Below are 15,647 nucleotides of genomic sequence, written 5' to 3'. Positions count from 1 at the left end.
AAATAATATGGGAAAAAATATTTAATGAAGAATCATTAAGTCTAGAATGGTTAGAAGATATGCATGATCTTAGCTTATATTATTCAGATAGTTATTACTCAAATAATAATAGTTATTATTTAGATGGATATTATATAGATTAAAAATATTAGAATATATTAAAAGAGTTAGAGAAAAACAAAGTTGGCTACTAATCATTGATTTGTGAACAAATTACAAAATTCATTGGTGAGTTCCCAAAGTAGAGTTTTTAAACTTTCCACTATAATTCCCCAAGCAATCTTTAAACATGTGACGATAAACATGAATATATCCCTTATATAATTCTTGTTCCCATCATGCTTGTTTTGTTCTCTCCAATTTTCATTCTACATTATGATTTTAACTCACTGGTCGCACCTGGTCGGAAATCACTCTTTTTTGTTGAATAAAAACCTTTAATGTACTTTGATAATAATTATATTGTGTAAATTTAACAATCCTAAATAAACTGATCACTCAAAATATAGGGGGCAAACTGGACTTTTGGTCACTATAGTAACAAAAATGATAGGCTTTTTCTTTCTTTCTTTCTTTCTTTTTCAACAACCAATAAACACCTTAATGGGGTCCATTTGCTCCCCATTATTGAATAATTTCTAATTTACTCAATAAAGTGGGAAAAAATTGGCATAGGACCCACTTTCCAAAATTATTTTGTCATATATCTACTCATTTTCTTCTTTTTTTTCATTTAAGTTTTAGGATAAGAGTAAAAAAGGTGGGAAAAAGTTGTAAAAGTAGGATCCACACGTGGGTCAAAGGACCATTTCATCATTTTTATAACTTTGAGAATTTAATATAATACACCTAACACCCCTACTTCTTTCAATATTTAAAAAAAACCCTCTCTCTCACATCTTCAATTTTCTCAATTCCCGCTATTCCAAGTAGTTGCTCCCAAATGCCATTTTTGATTCTCCTTCTTCTCCAGCTGCTAAGAGCTCGCTGTTTCTTTGTAAGCTTAGTTAAAATCAAGTTTTGATTATTTTTAGATCCATTTAAACAGGTTTTATTTCTAATCTTTTCATAGTGATGTAGATTATTTTTTTTTGAATTTGATTAATTAAGAGTTAAAATATGATATTTTTATAGGTAATTAGTTTGATTCTAAAGCAATGGTTGAGGTTTGATTCGACAGTTTTAACAGTTTTTCGCTGATCACGGTGTTGAATTTTGAAATTCTTTTTAAGGAGTTTTGGTTTAGTTCTGATTTTCTTTTTGAAATGAGGTGTTGAATGGTGGGATAATTGTTATTTTAAGAGTTGTCACTACTAGAAAACATTATTTTTCGATGGCTAATGTAGTCGAAATGTGATTAGAAAATAAGGTAGTTCCGACTACTTTCCAACTATTTCATGGTAGTCGGAATATAGCTTGTCGGAAAAACATTTCCAACTACAGTAGTCGGAAATTTCTGACTACAGTACTCAGAAATTTTCGACTACTTTAGTCTAAAACATAGTCGGACATCTAACAAGTATTTATTTAATAATTATAAATATCCCGACTACTCTAGTCGAAAATTTAATAAATAATTATTTAATAATTATAAATTTTCCAACTGGGGTACTGGAAAATTTAATAAATAATTATTTAATAATTATAATTATTCCGACTACTATAGTCAAAAAATTAATAAATAATTATTTAATAATTATAATTATTCCGACTATTGCAGTCAAAAATTTAATAAATAATTATTTAATAATTATAATTATTCCAACCACTGTAGATAGAAAATTAATAAATAATTATTTAATAATTATATTTTTTTCAACTACTGTAGTAAAAAATTTAATAAATAATGATTTAATAATTATTATTTAAAAATTATTATTATTTAATAAATAATTATTTAATAATTATTATATTGCATTAGCTTACACTACTTTCAGATTATATATAACATAACTAATGTATTTTTCACAATAGGATCAAACACGACAAAAATTTATAAATACAACCACTTGAAAACATTCAAAACAAACATCAAATCAAATAGTTTAAACATCCAAATGTCATAACCAAAAACAATAATAATAACTACAATCTAATTATCATCAGATCCATTATATTCCTTATCATCATGAAATACTTGCAAATGTGCTTCTTAACCAACTCCTCAAATATAGCAAACTTAGCATCGTTAGTTGCATATTTCTGTATCAATTCCACAATTTGCTTTTTTATCGCTTCCATTTCTTCCACAATTTGCAAAGTAGAAGAGGAACTGGGAAACAACGAAGGACTACTCAAGGATTGGAGAACCCCTGTCCCATAGGTTCTACCTTTCTTTATACCACCTACCACAGTTGTCCACATACTATTCATCTCTACAGGTGATGGTTGGACCATGGTACCATCCTCTGAAGTAGGTCGGGTTTGACGCCACTTTTCTATGCTTTTTTGAAATTCTTTCTGAAAGAAAAATTATTTGTCAGTATGAACACAAACAAAGTTGAGTAATAATAAAATAATGTATGTAAAAGTTATTATCTTACATATGCATTCTTAGCATGCGTTTCGACCCAATCTCCTCTTGTACCATCCTTGTTTTTATTCCTATGCGTCTCTTCGTAGACCTCAAGAAAATGGCGCTCTTTTTCCCCATTTTCATATTCCTGCAAAATTTTGTAAAAAAAGATAATTCAAGTATGAAGACAATTTAGGGCAACATAGACCAAAACATCTTAAGACTAATACAAATCCAACAGAAGTAGTAGTTTAGGAGAGTTGAAATATAGCTTGGTGTTATATAAGTTTTAATTTATCATAATTATTAGCATAATCATGGTTATGTACCCTAATGTAGCATAGACACATGGATTAGGAAATGAAGATACTGTATCAGACACTAGGTAGTAAGTAATTGAATATAAGTTCTATGCAATGGTCCACTTAGTAAGAGCAACTCAAAAGTTTTTCATGTTTTTGATGTAGTTCAATAGACCTCAACAAAGCCATACCGATATCGTAGCTGTTGAGATAAGAATATTTCACTTAGTACTTTATAGAACTGTGTCAGATGAAAACACTCAATAGGACATATCAGATAATATCATGTTATTATCAACACAGACCCTTAGTTTCCTATGTATCATTACTGTGAAAGAAACTAGAATAGAATTCTGGTTGAGCTATATTGTTTAAATTATAATAACATAGGTAAAAGTTGGTATCATTTCTTTGTAACACACCACATATTCTACACTTGCACTATAGTCTATAGTTAATCACTCATTTACTGGTTGCAAAAATTATCAATCTTAATAAATGACAAAGATTCTGTCTCCCATAAACCTCAACATAATCAATAATGTCGTGTAACTTCTAGTGCCACCTCATTGCCCACATCTATAGTTGGGCAAGTTAAGCTAGCCAATGGTCAGCCCAACGGTCAAGGCCTTAGAGTTTCAGGATCATTCATTCAGGATCCTATTGCTTTATCGCAAACGCAAAAGAAACTGTGGATACACATTAAGTAAGAAAATATTCTGCAGCAGTAGGTTCTACAACAGCTGTAGAAAAGATAAGATCTTTTGCACATATAAAAACCCAATCCTTAGATATAGGCCTTAGTTTTGCAGTAGAATCTGAAGCAACAACAGTTGTTACGGCATTTGCTACCAATATAGTAAGCCCATTTACTACACCAACAACATCAGCTGCAGTTAAGGCAACAGTTTGAACAATAAAGCATGCAGTTTGTATCAGGGATGAAGCTTCGCTATGATGGTGTCTTGTTTTTTAGATGGTTAAAGCCAAACTTGCATCATCAGCACAAACGACATCATATTAGTGACATTGTTTGTTTCTCGTTGTAAAAAAATACCTCATATAGAACAATTTCATGTGTCTTGTTTTTGATTGATTTATCATGTCAATTAGGAAAACTCCACTGCCTATTGGAAAGAGTTTGCAGCTGAGTATTAATTCCCATGGCAAAGAATAGATGGATCTCTTCATTAAATAAGAATGTTGGGCATCATTCACTTGGCGTGTTTTCATAGACAACCATGGTAATGGGTAAACTACATAAATGGTAAAATCTACCAGGGTTGAAGAAATGTGTATTTAATTTTGATACAGATATTTAATGTCCCAATTTATGTAATACATTTAAAGAGAACTAAAAACACAAGGCGCTTGAGAATCAACAAAATTTAATAACCCTTCAAATGCTATTGTTAGAATGTAACCGGTAAGAGTAATAGTCAAGATACAAGAGGCCAGTGTCATATTAGCATAGTTTGCCTTGCTTTGGAAGTAAGGGAACAAACACTTGACCGTGACCTGGCAAGATAAAGGTTGAGATACGCTTAAGAGTCCAATGGTTGTGGAAGGGTCTAAGATCTTTGCCAGCTATTACTAACTAAAGTGAAGTGCAGATAATGAACTTAAAATGGGCGAGATTCTCAAATGATGCTCCGTGGGTGTTTTGGCAATTTGATTCAAACAGTGACTTGTTTCTGTCCGCAGACTTGTGGTCTATGAAATTCTTTTAAAATATGATTGATGAAATAGTGAAAATTAAAAGATTCATAGGTAATTAGTTTGATTTTTAGCAATAGTTGAGTTTTGATACTTCATGTTGAATTTTGATTTAGTTATGATATTTTTGTGTAGTGAACTGTTTAATGGTTGTGTATTCTTAGTTTTTTTTTGGGGTTTTCATATGAGCATTTGAGTTTTTTCTATTAGTAGACTTGTGTTCTATGAACTGAAAATGGCAGACTTATTTTGTAAGTTTAGATTTTATTGAAAATGACTAAAAAAATACTCAGTGTTAAACAAAAAGTTGGTATCGTGTCTGATGTTGTTGATAGCAGTAGAAAAAGAAAAAATGAGGCAATTGAAAATGTCTCAAGAAGAAAGACAATTGAAGAGAAAGTGTCTGAATCAGATTCAGAGTTAAAGGAGATAAGTTGATACGTCGATTCTTGTGAAAATATTGTATAGTGATAGTGGTGACAGTGAAGAGAGTGAGGGAAGTGGACGAAATAGTGTTGATGGGGATAATGATCCCTTGTCCGTGCCATATTGTTCAAGGTACATTTTTTTTGGAGCGGTATGACCTTCAAACAATAATGGACGAGGTTGGATCTTTCCCAATGAAGATGTAGGTCAGATCAAGAATGACTGCTTATCAAGAATTTAAGCAAGTTTTCATCGACCAACACTTGAAGAAAAGTATCAAACGATCCTGTTTTGGATACCTAAGAAACCTGCCGAAATATCTCAAATTCAATGGGCAGATGGTCCATTATTTATTATTCCGACGTGTTGAGAATGATAAGATGCATCATGAGATGTGGTTTTGCGTGAATAATAAGCCTATTTGTTTTGGTTTGAGAGAGTTTTGTTTGATCACAAAGTTCAACTGCTCATCATACCCAGTGAATTAAAATTGAAGAATGTGTTAGAGAAGGTGGAGCATTTTTGCTTTAGGTGACAAAAAATAAAAACATTACAGTGGCCAACTTATTACACTTAATTAGAGGGATAAGTTGAATGAGGAGCAGAATTTTAAGTGTTGCTTACTATGGTTCTTGCACACCATGTTTCATGCAAAAGATTCGATGAAGGTTGTCGACACAAAACTGATTCAAATGGTCGATTCTTTGAGTTTCCTCGAGATTTATCCGTGGGTGAAAGAGACATTTCAATTGACCATGAACTATTTGAAGAACAAAAGTGACCTAAAGAAGTAGAGGAAAGTATTTGATGAGAAGCAAAAGGTTTCTTATGCTCTATTCAGATTTTCGTGGGCATTCATGGTATCTACCATCAACCCTTTAGTGAGATTATGATAGATTCTTATTTTATTTATACTCTGTCATAGACTCTGAGTCATTTTTTCACTACTGTATTGTTTATAGATTTGGATCTATGAGGCCTTTCCTCATCTTGGATAATTTGCTGGAACATCAATGGATGATCCTTTTTTCATTCCCCGCATCCTTAGATGACACACTATAAAAAGTGAAAATATAATCGAAGACGACCCATTCAAGTATAAAAAAAAGTTACCGAGGTATGAACTTATTTTTTATTATCAAATAATACTACTATTGTGTCGAATATTATGTAATTATTAATTGATTTTTTGTATAACGTGCACCTGTAAATCATTCTTATTATTCGTGAGATAAAGATAGATTACATGGTTACGTTTAAGCCATATACGGACGAGGTAAAGAATAAAGTCCTTGACGGCTTGAATAAAGATTTACAAGGGGTAACTATCCTTACTTCAAATGAGGAAAACGATGATGATGTTGATTTAGGTGGCAATCCTATTATAGAATACGCATTGGTGATGATGTTTCTCCGAGCACCTCAAAAGATGTAGTGGGTACCTCTGTTGATGGGGATCTTCATAAGAGTGTTGCTATGCTCGGGGAAGGGGTGTTAGATATTGCTGTCTATATCAAAGAGAAAAAACTGAAAAAAAGGAAAAGGATGGGTGACAACATGAGCAAGGTAACTCCATTTAATAATTGATGTAGTTAATGAATTTTCAGCTTTAAATATTACTAACACGTTATAATATGATGATACAGTGCATGTGGACCTTCAAAAATCGGAGAAGAATGAAGAAGGAGCAAAAAAGACCAAAATGGATGAGTTGGCCACTGTTGTGGCAGAAGATGAAAAAAAGAAGAAGAAAAGAAGGATGAACAACAAGAAGAAGAAGAAATGAAAAAAGATAAGAGCAAAGAAGAAATTGGAAAAGAAGCAGCTGCAGAAGAAGTAGAAGATGCTGAAAAAGAAGCAGCTGCTGCAGGTGATGAAAAAGAAGAAGCTGAGGAAGAAAAGAAAGCTGAGAAAGAAGCAGCTGCTGCAGATATTGAAAAAAAAGAGGTGAAGTTGAAGATGTGAAGGCAGAAGCAGAAGACACGGAAGAAGGAGAAGTCAGAAAAGATGAACAGAAAGAAGAAAAAGAAGAAGCAAACAAAAAAGATATGGTCATGGAAATTGTTGATGAAATCAACAATAACATTTGTGTTGATAGGGAAAATGAGGAAAAAGACATTTGAATTCTAATATTGTTAATGTGTTGAATGATCAGTTGTTAGGAGATGACAAATATTTTTTTTATTTGACAAATATGAAAGTTGAATGATTTGTTGGTAGGATATGGCAAACATTCTTTTATTTTATGAAAGTTGTTATAATTCTGCACTGAATATGCTTTTATCAAACTGTATTGTTGCATGAAAATTGAATATGCATTGTGTTGTCATAATTGGTACAATGTATAGTTGACATCATAGAATGCATATTTAATCTTTCGTATACTGCTTGCATAGTCTATCATTACCATGCTACTGGATTTTAAGTTGATGTGTTGTTTGATCAACTATGATTCTTTGAAAAATAGTATTAACATTATAGAAAGATAGAAGTATTTTTATTTATTCAATATCACTACAACCATGTTACACTTTTTCAAAGAATGAATACTACCATTATAACACATAACATCATTTTTAGGCTATTCTCCCTTTCTTCGGCCAAAATTAATTTTTGTTTTAGTTGATCCCTCTCTATTTGGGTGTCATGTAGCAATACTTTCAAGTGATCCCTCTGGTCTTCGACTTCTTTGAACAAAGTCATGCGAAAATTTCTATATTCTTCACATTTTCAGAGCCTTTGTGGTAGATTAAATTTTGCCAAGCCATAAAAATTTGATGTCTTGGGTCCCGGACTCAATGTTGATGGACAACTTGGAGGTGATACCTCATCAAGCCATTTAAAAAATAATCATGCTCCATTATCCTAAAAAAAAATTACATAACGATTTACTTAACTTTATAAAAAAAGACATACACGACTCATCTTCACAATTGCACAATTATAAAATTTGTGATCTGGATTTGAGTCCGTGCATGACATCCTCAAGATAGCCGTATTTCCACAATGAAAAATTGGAGTCTTTTTAGAATAAGATGTTGAGACATTGTAAAATTTTAAAATAAAAATAAAGTGGACGAAATAAAATAATGAGGGATGGAGGACTTTATATATGAAGTAAAAATAAGTGTTAACATTGAAGGAGTACAAAATTAGTCATTTATTATTGTTGAAACAGTATTTGTATTTTTTGAACTATTGGTGACACTTAATAGACTGTCATAGATCATGACCTACGTCAGTCATCAATGAGATACTAAAGTCTACCGTAGACACTCATAAGCGATAAACCCTCAATAATATGGTTAAAGAAAAAATTCAGTAAAAAATAACTCGTGCTTTGAGGGTCCATCGATTCAATTGGTATACCGTGGAATTATACTTTATATAGAGCATCGATTGATCTATGTGTCATTCATAGATCGCATAGATCTATGTACACTGGTATAGACCATTACTTGGATGTTGTTTAAAAATAAATAAATAAATTAAAAATAAACGCAGTGTGAGTTTCTACACATATGAAGGAGTGTAAACAAGTCACATAATCATATTAGAGCTTATACAAATTAGGGGTGGTGAATTAAGCAGTGTGTGGATGGGTAGTGGTTGAACAAACAATATCCTAAGAGTAATGTTTGTCAAAGCACAAGTATGTTTTGAGGATAATGATTGTTCAATCACTATCCATTCAACATACTCTTTTGATTTGGGGGTGGTGATTGAAGGAGTATATGGAATGGGTAGTAATCAAATACAATCAACATCCTCAAAACATACTTGTGCTTTGACATGCATTACTCTTAGGATATTGTTTGTTCAACCACTACCCATCGATCCCTAAATTGTATAAGCTCTAATATGATTATGTGACTTGTTACACTCCTTTATATGTGTAGAAACTCACACTACATTTATTTTTAATTTATTTATTCATTTATAAACAACATCCAAATGAAGGTCTATTACATTGTACATAGATCTCTGTGGTCTATGAATAATTCGAAGACCAATCAATGCACTTCTTACGGTATAAGACTACGGTAGACCAAACGAATTGATGGACCATCAAAGCACAAGTATATTTTTTACATGGATTTGACATGGGTCAGCATCGATGGCAGTCTATTAAGTGTCATCGACAGTTCAAGATTGTTTGTTTAACCACCCCCAAATCATGTGATTATGTGTTTAAACCTTTTTAGTTTAATTATATTCTTTCACTATCCCTAAATCACATGATTATGTGTTTAAACCTTTTTAAACCCTTTTTAATTTAACTATTTTCTTTCACCACCCCCAAATCATATGATTATATTTTAAAACTTTTTTAAATCTAATTATTTTCTTTTACCGGCTCCAAAATATGTGATTATCTATTTAAATCTTTTTTAATTTAATTATTTTCTTTCACCAACCCCAAAACATGTTATTATCTGTTTTAATCTTTTTTAGTTTTATTATTTTCTTTCACCAGCCACTAGCCCTAAATTATGTGATTATCTGTTTAAACTTTTTTTTTAAAATTTAATTATTTTCTTTCAAACTACAAGCTACGGATGGCCCATCGATTCATATGGTCTACGATCGACTCCTATGTTTGGTCGAGGAGTGACGGACTCTAAGATTGATGATAGACTATATATCCTTTTTTACTCTTCATGAATTTAATCAAGCCAATCTACAACAGTATTCATTGAACAAGGAATAAATATTTGAAAAGTTGGTTGTACAGAAGAATAACCAACACAAAAAGCAACAATAAAAAAGAGAGGAAAAACATAATTTAGAAATTGATATAATTATATTCATTTTGTTCATTGCAGTACATACATTTTCCATTATCGAACAACAAAAAAGGCAAAAAAGAAAAAGCTATCTTCTAATGAAATCCTACCAAGAAAGCTTCTTCTGCAATGAACAAAACTAAAAACTTATAAATGTCACAACCCTTTAACCCCAAAAAGATTAGATTTAGGTTTGAAAAGGTTTCTATTATTAAAGTGACAAAAGATGAAGATTTGTTTCGAAAAGGATTTTTATATTCAAAACTCAGAGTCACCACTTGGCATAATCCGGTGTGCCAAGTCACCTTTGGACAATCCTTTTCAAAACAATTTGACTCTTTAAAACTAGTTTGCGAGCAGAGATTTCGGCTAAGGAATTCTGTTGACTGAGGAGAAGGTGTTAGGCACCCCTCGATCCCGTGGTTCAACCACGGTCGCTTGGTGGAGAATATCGGCTAATTTTGGGACTAAGGACGTATAAACCACATAAAACACATAAAAATAAGCATCCAAACACACGAAACAAAATAAATCCAAAATATAGTGTTCAGTCCAATTATACAGTCCAAAATAAATAAACTGCGAAATAAATGCTATCTAACCTACACTAATCCTAACTACGTTCTCGTGCTTTACCCGATGCCTCAGGCCTTCATCACGAACGTCTTTCACCAACATAGTACGTCGGGGCATTTCCCGGTAAATAAATACAATGTGCCTCGGGGCATTCCCCGGCCAAATGAATACATTTGAATTAAATACGATAAACTAGAAAGAAACATTCACACACACATTCCAACATTCAACCAAAACAACAAGTCCTAAAATATGCCTACTCAAACATATATTGCCTATCCGTTTCAACATATCATAAATCTATCACGATTCATATCAACAATAATCAAAATTAAATTGAATCTATCCTTTTTGTCAATTTTCAATTCTCACCCCCAAATACCTTTTATAAATCACCATAATTAACAATCTACTTTGTTCCTCATACCAACGGAGTCATATCACCAACCACATAATCATAACATGAACAACGTCAAACAATTATACTCACCCAAACACGTAATTATAGTCATTTCAACAATATATAATAAAGAAGAAAGACAGGGTAAAGAGATGGACCTCAAGAACTTTCGGTTGATTCTAATGAGAGAAATAAGAGACGCTTCAAGAACCTCAATAAACACCAATGAAATCCAAACCCTTCAACTCAGTCGAGAAATAGTCCAAGAATGCAATAACTCCAAATTCCAATCCAAACAGAATAGATCAACGAACCAAATTAACAAACCGAGCTGGACCAACACCTAAGTCTAGCTCGAACAAAATAAAATCCGCAAGGAGCAATAAGTACGAGAACCAGAATTTCAAAAAAGAAAAAAAATAATAGAAACCAACAAGATCGGAGATCTAGTGAGCTTGGACAATGGCAAAACGATAGAACAAGGATCGGATTCCAGAACCCTAGCACTTTTCGGATATATTTCTCCCAAGAATCGAGGAAGAATGAGATGATCTTAGGAATTTTGGGACTGGGTATGTTGAAATAATGATCTTAAGGCCGATTCCGGCGAGATTTCACCGGAGATCTAAAAGAAAACGACCAAAAACCTCTCAGGTATTCTTTATTTTTTTATCTCTTGCTCAATGTGTATATACCAGCTTCGTTACTCTGTGTATGCAATAATGGCGTCTGTGTGGGAATTCTTTGAAAAATAAAAAATAAAAAATGAGTGATCTGTGTGTGTTCGTGAATTTCAGTGGGGAGTGATGATGGAAAAAAGAATGATTGAATTTGTGTAATTGTTGATGAAAAAAAATAAGTATTCTTGTGGGAAATTTTGTGAGATCTCTGGATGGTCCATTGTGCGTCCAGATTGTTATCTTGGTGTGTATGTATATTCTTTCTTTGTGGATAAGAAAAAAGAGAGGGTCACGTGGGTGGGGGGTGAGGTAGTGAGTGAGGTGTTGTCTTTTAATTGGAAGGGTTGTTAGGGTGGTAAAAATAAGACAAAATTTGTTATGATTTGTTATTTGGATAAAGACAAAAATAAATAAATAAAGAAGTAAAATGCTAATGTGGTTATTTATTTGTTTTTCTTGTGGAAAAATTACCATGCGGAATAGATACGTGGTAAGACGGAGTGGATGGTGAAAAATAAGTTGTGAAGGGATGAAATTATGTGTCTACATCATGCCCCCTTTGAATGTAAACACGAAGTATTTTCAGACAAAGAAGTAGACAATCGAGACAGAATTTTGTCCTGACCATTATTCAAAAGGAATAAAACAAAAGGAAGAAGGGCAACCATTCTTGATTTGGACATCCTACCTACCCAAATGACGAGGGAATTAAGTCACAAACATCTCAAAGGGTTGGAAGAGAAATGGACTATACCTAGTTGGAGAGTCGAGTGAGGTTACATCGAGGTTCTGATCTGCAGTTCTGTAATTACATCAGAAACGAAAAATTACAGGCTAAAAATAAATAAAGTTGCAACAATCCTATCTATGCAGCTTCTTTTGGACTCCTGACTTAAGTTTCATCACCCTATTCTTCAGGTGGGCTCCTGACTTGCCATTTCTTCAGCTTGTTGCTTGGCTTTCAATTGCTTCACCTTGTTGATTAACTTTCAAATTTTTCACCCTATTCTTCAGGCAGAATCCTGACTTTCAATTTCATCACCCTGTTCTTCAGGCGGGCTTCTGACTTGCAATTTCATCACCCTGTCCTTCAGGCAGGCACCTGACTTACAGCTTCATCACCCTATTCTTCAGGCAGGCCCCTGAAATCAAAATTAAAACTAGAATGAGAATTATCCCAAACAAAGATTATGATAAAGAAAAATTTTATTTTTGAAAGTAATGTCCCATTCTTTTGGAGGGCCCTGAATAAAAAGTAGATTCCCATTTTTCAGGAGGGTCCTGAACATAAAGTAAAATCCTATTTTTCAAGAGGGTCCTAAACATAAAGTAAAATCTCATTTTTCAGGAGGGTCCTGAACAGAAAGTAAAATCCCATTTTCCAGGAGGCTCCTAAACAGAAAGTAAAATCCCATTTTCCAAGAGGGCCCTGAACAGAAAGTAAAATCCTACTTTTCAGGAGGGTCCTGAACAGAAAGTAAAATCCCACTTTCCAGGAGGGTCCTGAACAGAAAGTAAAATCCCATTTTCCAGGAAGGTCCTAAACAGAAAGTAAAATCTCATTTTTCAGGAGGGTCCTGAACAGAAAGTAAAATCCTATTTTTCAGGAGGGTCCTGAACATAAAGTAAATTTCCATTTTCCAAGAGGGTTCTGAACAGAAAGTAAAATCCCATTTTCCAGGAGGGTCCTGAACGACAAGTAAATTCTTATTTTTCAGGAGGGTCCTGAACAGAAAGTAAAATCTCATTTTTCAAGAGAGTCCTGAATAGAAAGTAAAATCCCATTTTCCAGGAGGGTCCTGGACAGAAAGTAAAATCCCATTTTCCATAAGGGTCCTGAACAGAAAGTAAAATCTTATTTTTTAAGAGGGCCCTGAACATAAAGTAAAATCCCATTTTTCAGGAGGGACCAAACGGAAAGTAAATTCTCAGATACGCCCTCCCAATGGTAGTTGAACTTTCTGAAAAGAAATTTGCCCTTGTTTCATCAAAGACAATTTTGTCAGTTAAAAACTTAGTGGTGGTTTGCAGCACTTGGCTTCTCAGGCATCTGCTCCAGCCATTGTTCTTTTCACCTTTGTTTTAGATCGGTGAAACTTGCCCCTGTCCTATCGCGTCATTGACCCGGATCCAGATTGAGGGAAATGAGTTCTGACTCGAACAATGATTTTTTATTTTACCATGCCTCTGAGATGCACCCTTTTCCAAATTTGAATACTCTTACGAATCCAGCAGCCTATCGATTAATAGACTTTCTTTGCTTCGTGTTAAATTACAATCATATTTCTTTCATGTCCTGGTCCTTGGCTTTTCCCCATATAATTGGAAAGACTGGTAGCAAGTTTTGAAATCCTTTCTCGCTTGTTTTGATGGTGACTTTTATTTTGATAAATGACATTAAAAGACAAAAATATGTATATGTAAATGAAAGAAAAGGGCAACATCCCTTATTCAAAAAGAAAACTTATCTGAATACGGCAACCAACTCCAATGAGTATGACATGCATTTTGGATTAAGCAGCCTGATCTCCCTAACCAAACTACCCATTTGTAGTTGAGTTTATGCCTTTGCCTCAGAGCTGCTTCTTCAAACCTATTGGACTCATATGCCCCATTCAATTAACGACATCTTGCTAGATTTTCGTCAACAAGCCTCTTTTCTTTTTATTTCTCTCAAACTCGTTATCGTCTTACGGTGCCCGTGGGGTTTTCACCAACAAGACTCTTTTATTTCTTATCTCTAGTAACTCACCATCAACTTATGGTGCCCGCGAGGGTTTTCACCAATAAGACTCTCTTATTTTTATTTCTCTCCTGATTTCTTATGCTGAGGAAGACAAGTAGTTCCCTAAATGTATTATCACATCCATTACATGCTAAGCCTTAACATTCTCAAAGATTGATATGAAGGTTTTTCTTTGGTTGTCACTTAGCTTTTGGATAGGGTTAGAAAGAAAGGATGGCATGAGGCCCAAACGACACTTAATATGGGGTAGGACTTACAACTTTTGTAATCGACTCAGACTACAAGAATAAACTCATGCCCCAATTTTGTTGACTGGGTGACTCAAAAATCTTTATTTGATTTGACCAAGCCCTGAATAGGGAAGCCTACGTATCTCACTCCCAAGAGAGAAGAATCAGGTCATACGTAGTTCCATCAGCTTGTTCTTTGTTTTGATCTAATTTTCTCTTCTATTTTTCTTTTTTTTTTCATGCTTTTTCTTTTATTCTTCTTTTCTTGACATTTTATTTTTTACTCTGTTTTGATTCCAAAAGAGGGATATGAAAGAAAATAGAACTAAGCTCAAATGGGGTAAACAAAGTATGACACAATGTTTGGATAGCAGAATGAAATGCATTCATCATATCAATCTTCAAAAATGCAAGTACTAAACATACAATAGAACCAACAAAGGATAAAATATCATACATAATATCTTTTGATCGCATCAACATTGATAGCTATTTCTGCCATTTTGCCTTTAATATCTGTCACATATAGGACTCCATTGGACAACACTTTCTTCACAATAAAGGGACCTTGCCAATTTGGAGAGAACTTGCCTTTAGCTCCAACCTGATGAGAGAGAACACACTTTAATACCAACTGACCAATTTCAAAATTCCTGGGACGTACCTTTTTGTTATACGCGTGAGACATTCTCTTCTAATACAATTGGCTATGACATACCGACGTCAGCCTTTTTTCATCAATCAAGCTCAATTGTTCCAGTCAAGTTTTGACCCACTCATCATTATCAATCTCTGCTTCCACAATAACTCGAAGAGAGGGAATTTCAAATTTTGCGGGAATGGCTACTTTTGTCCCATACACCAATAAATATGGAGTTGCACCTATTGAAGTGTGAATAGTAGTACAATAACCTAGCAATGCAAATGGTAACTTCTCATGCCATTGTCTAGACCCTTGTACCGTTTTCTACAGTATCTTCTTGATATTCTTATTGGTGGCTTCCACAACGCCATTGGCCTTTGGAAGATATGGAGTGGAATTTTGATGTGTGATCTTAAATTGTCAACACACTTCTTGCATCAAATAACTATTGAGATTGGCAGCATTATCTATAATGATCATCTTTGGAGTTCCAAACCTACAAATGATGTTGGCATGAACAAAATATACTGGCTTGAAAGTTACTGCTTCTACCCACTTTATAAAGTAATCAATGGCCACCAAAATTAATCTATGCCCATTTGACGCCTTCGGCTCAATCGGTTCAA

The sequence above is a fragment of the Capsicum annuum genome, chromosome 3 (assembly GCF_002878395.1).
Source record: "Capsicum annuum cultivar UCD-10X-F1 chromosome 3, UCD10Xv1.1, whole genome shotgun sequence".
Lineage (NCBI taxonomy): Eukaryota > Viridiplantae > Streptophyta > Magnoliopsida > Solanales > Solanaceae > Capsicum > Capsicum annuum.
The sequence above is the reverse complement of the archived record's forward strand: the minus strand, read 5'-3'. Positions refer to the sequence as shown.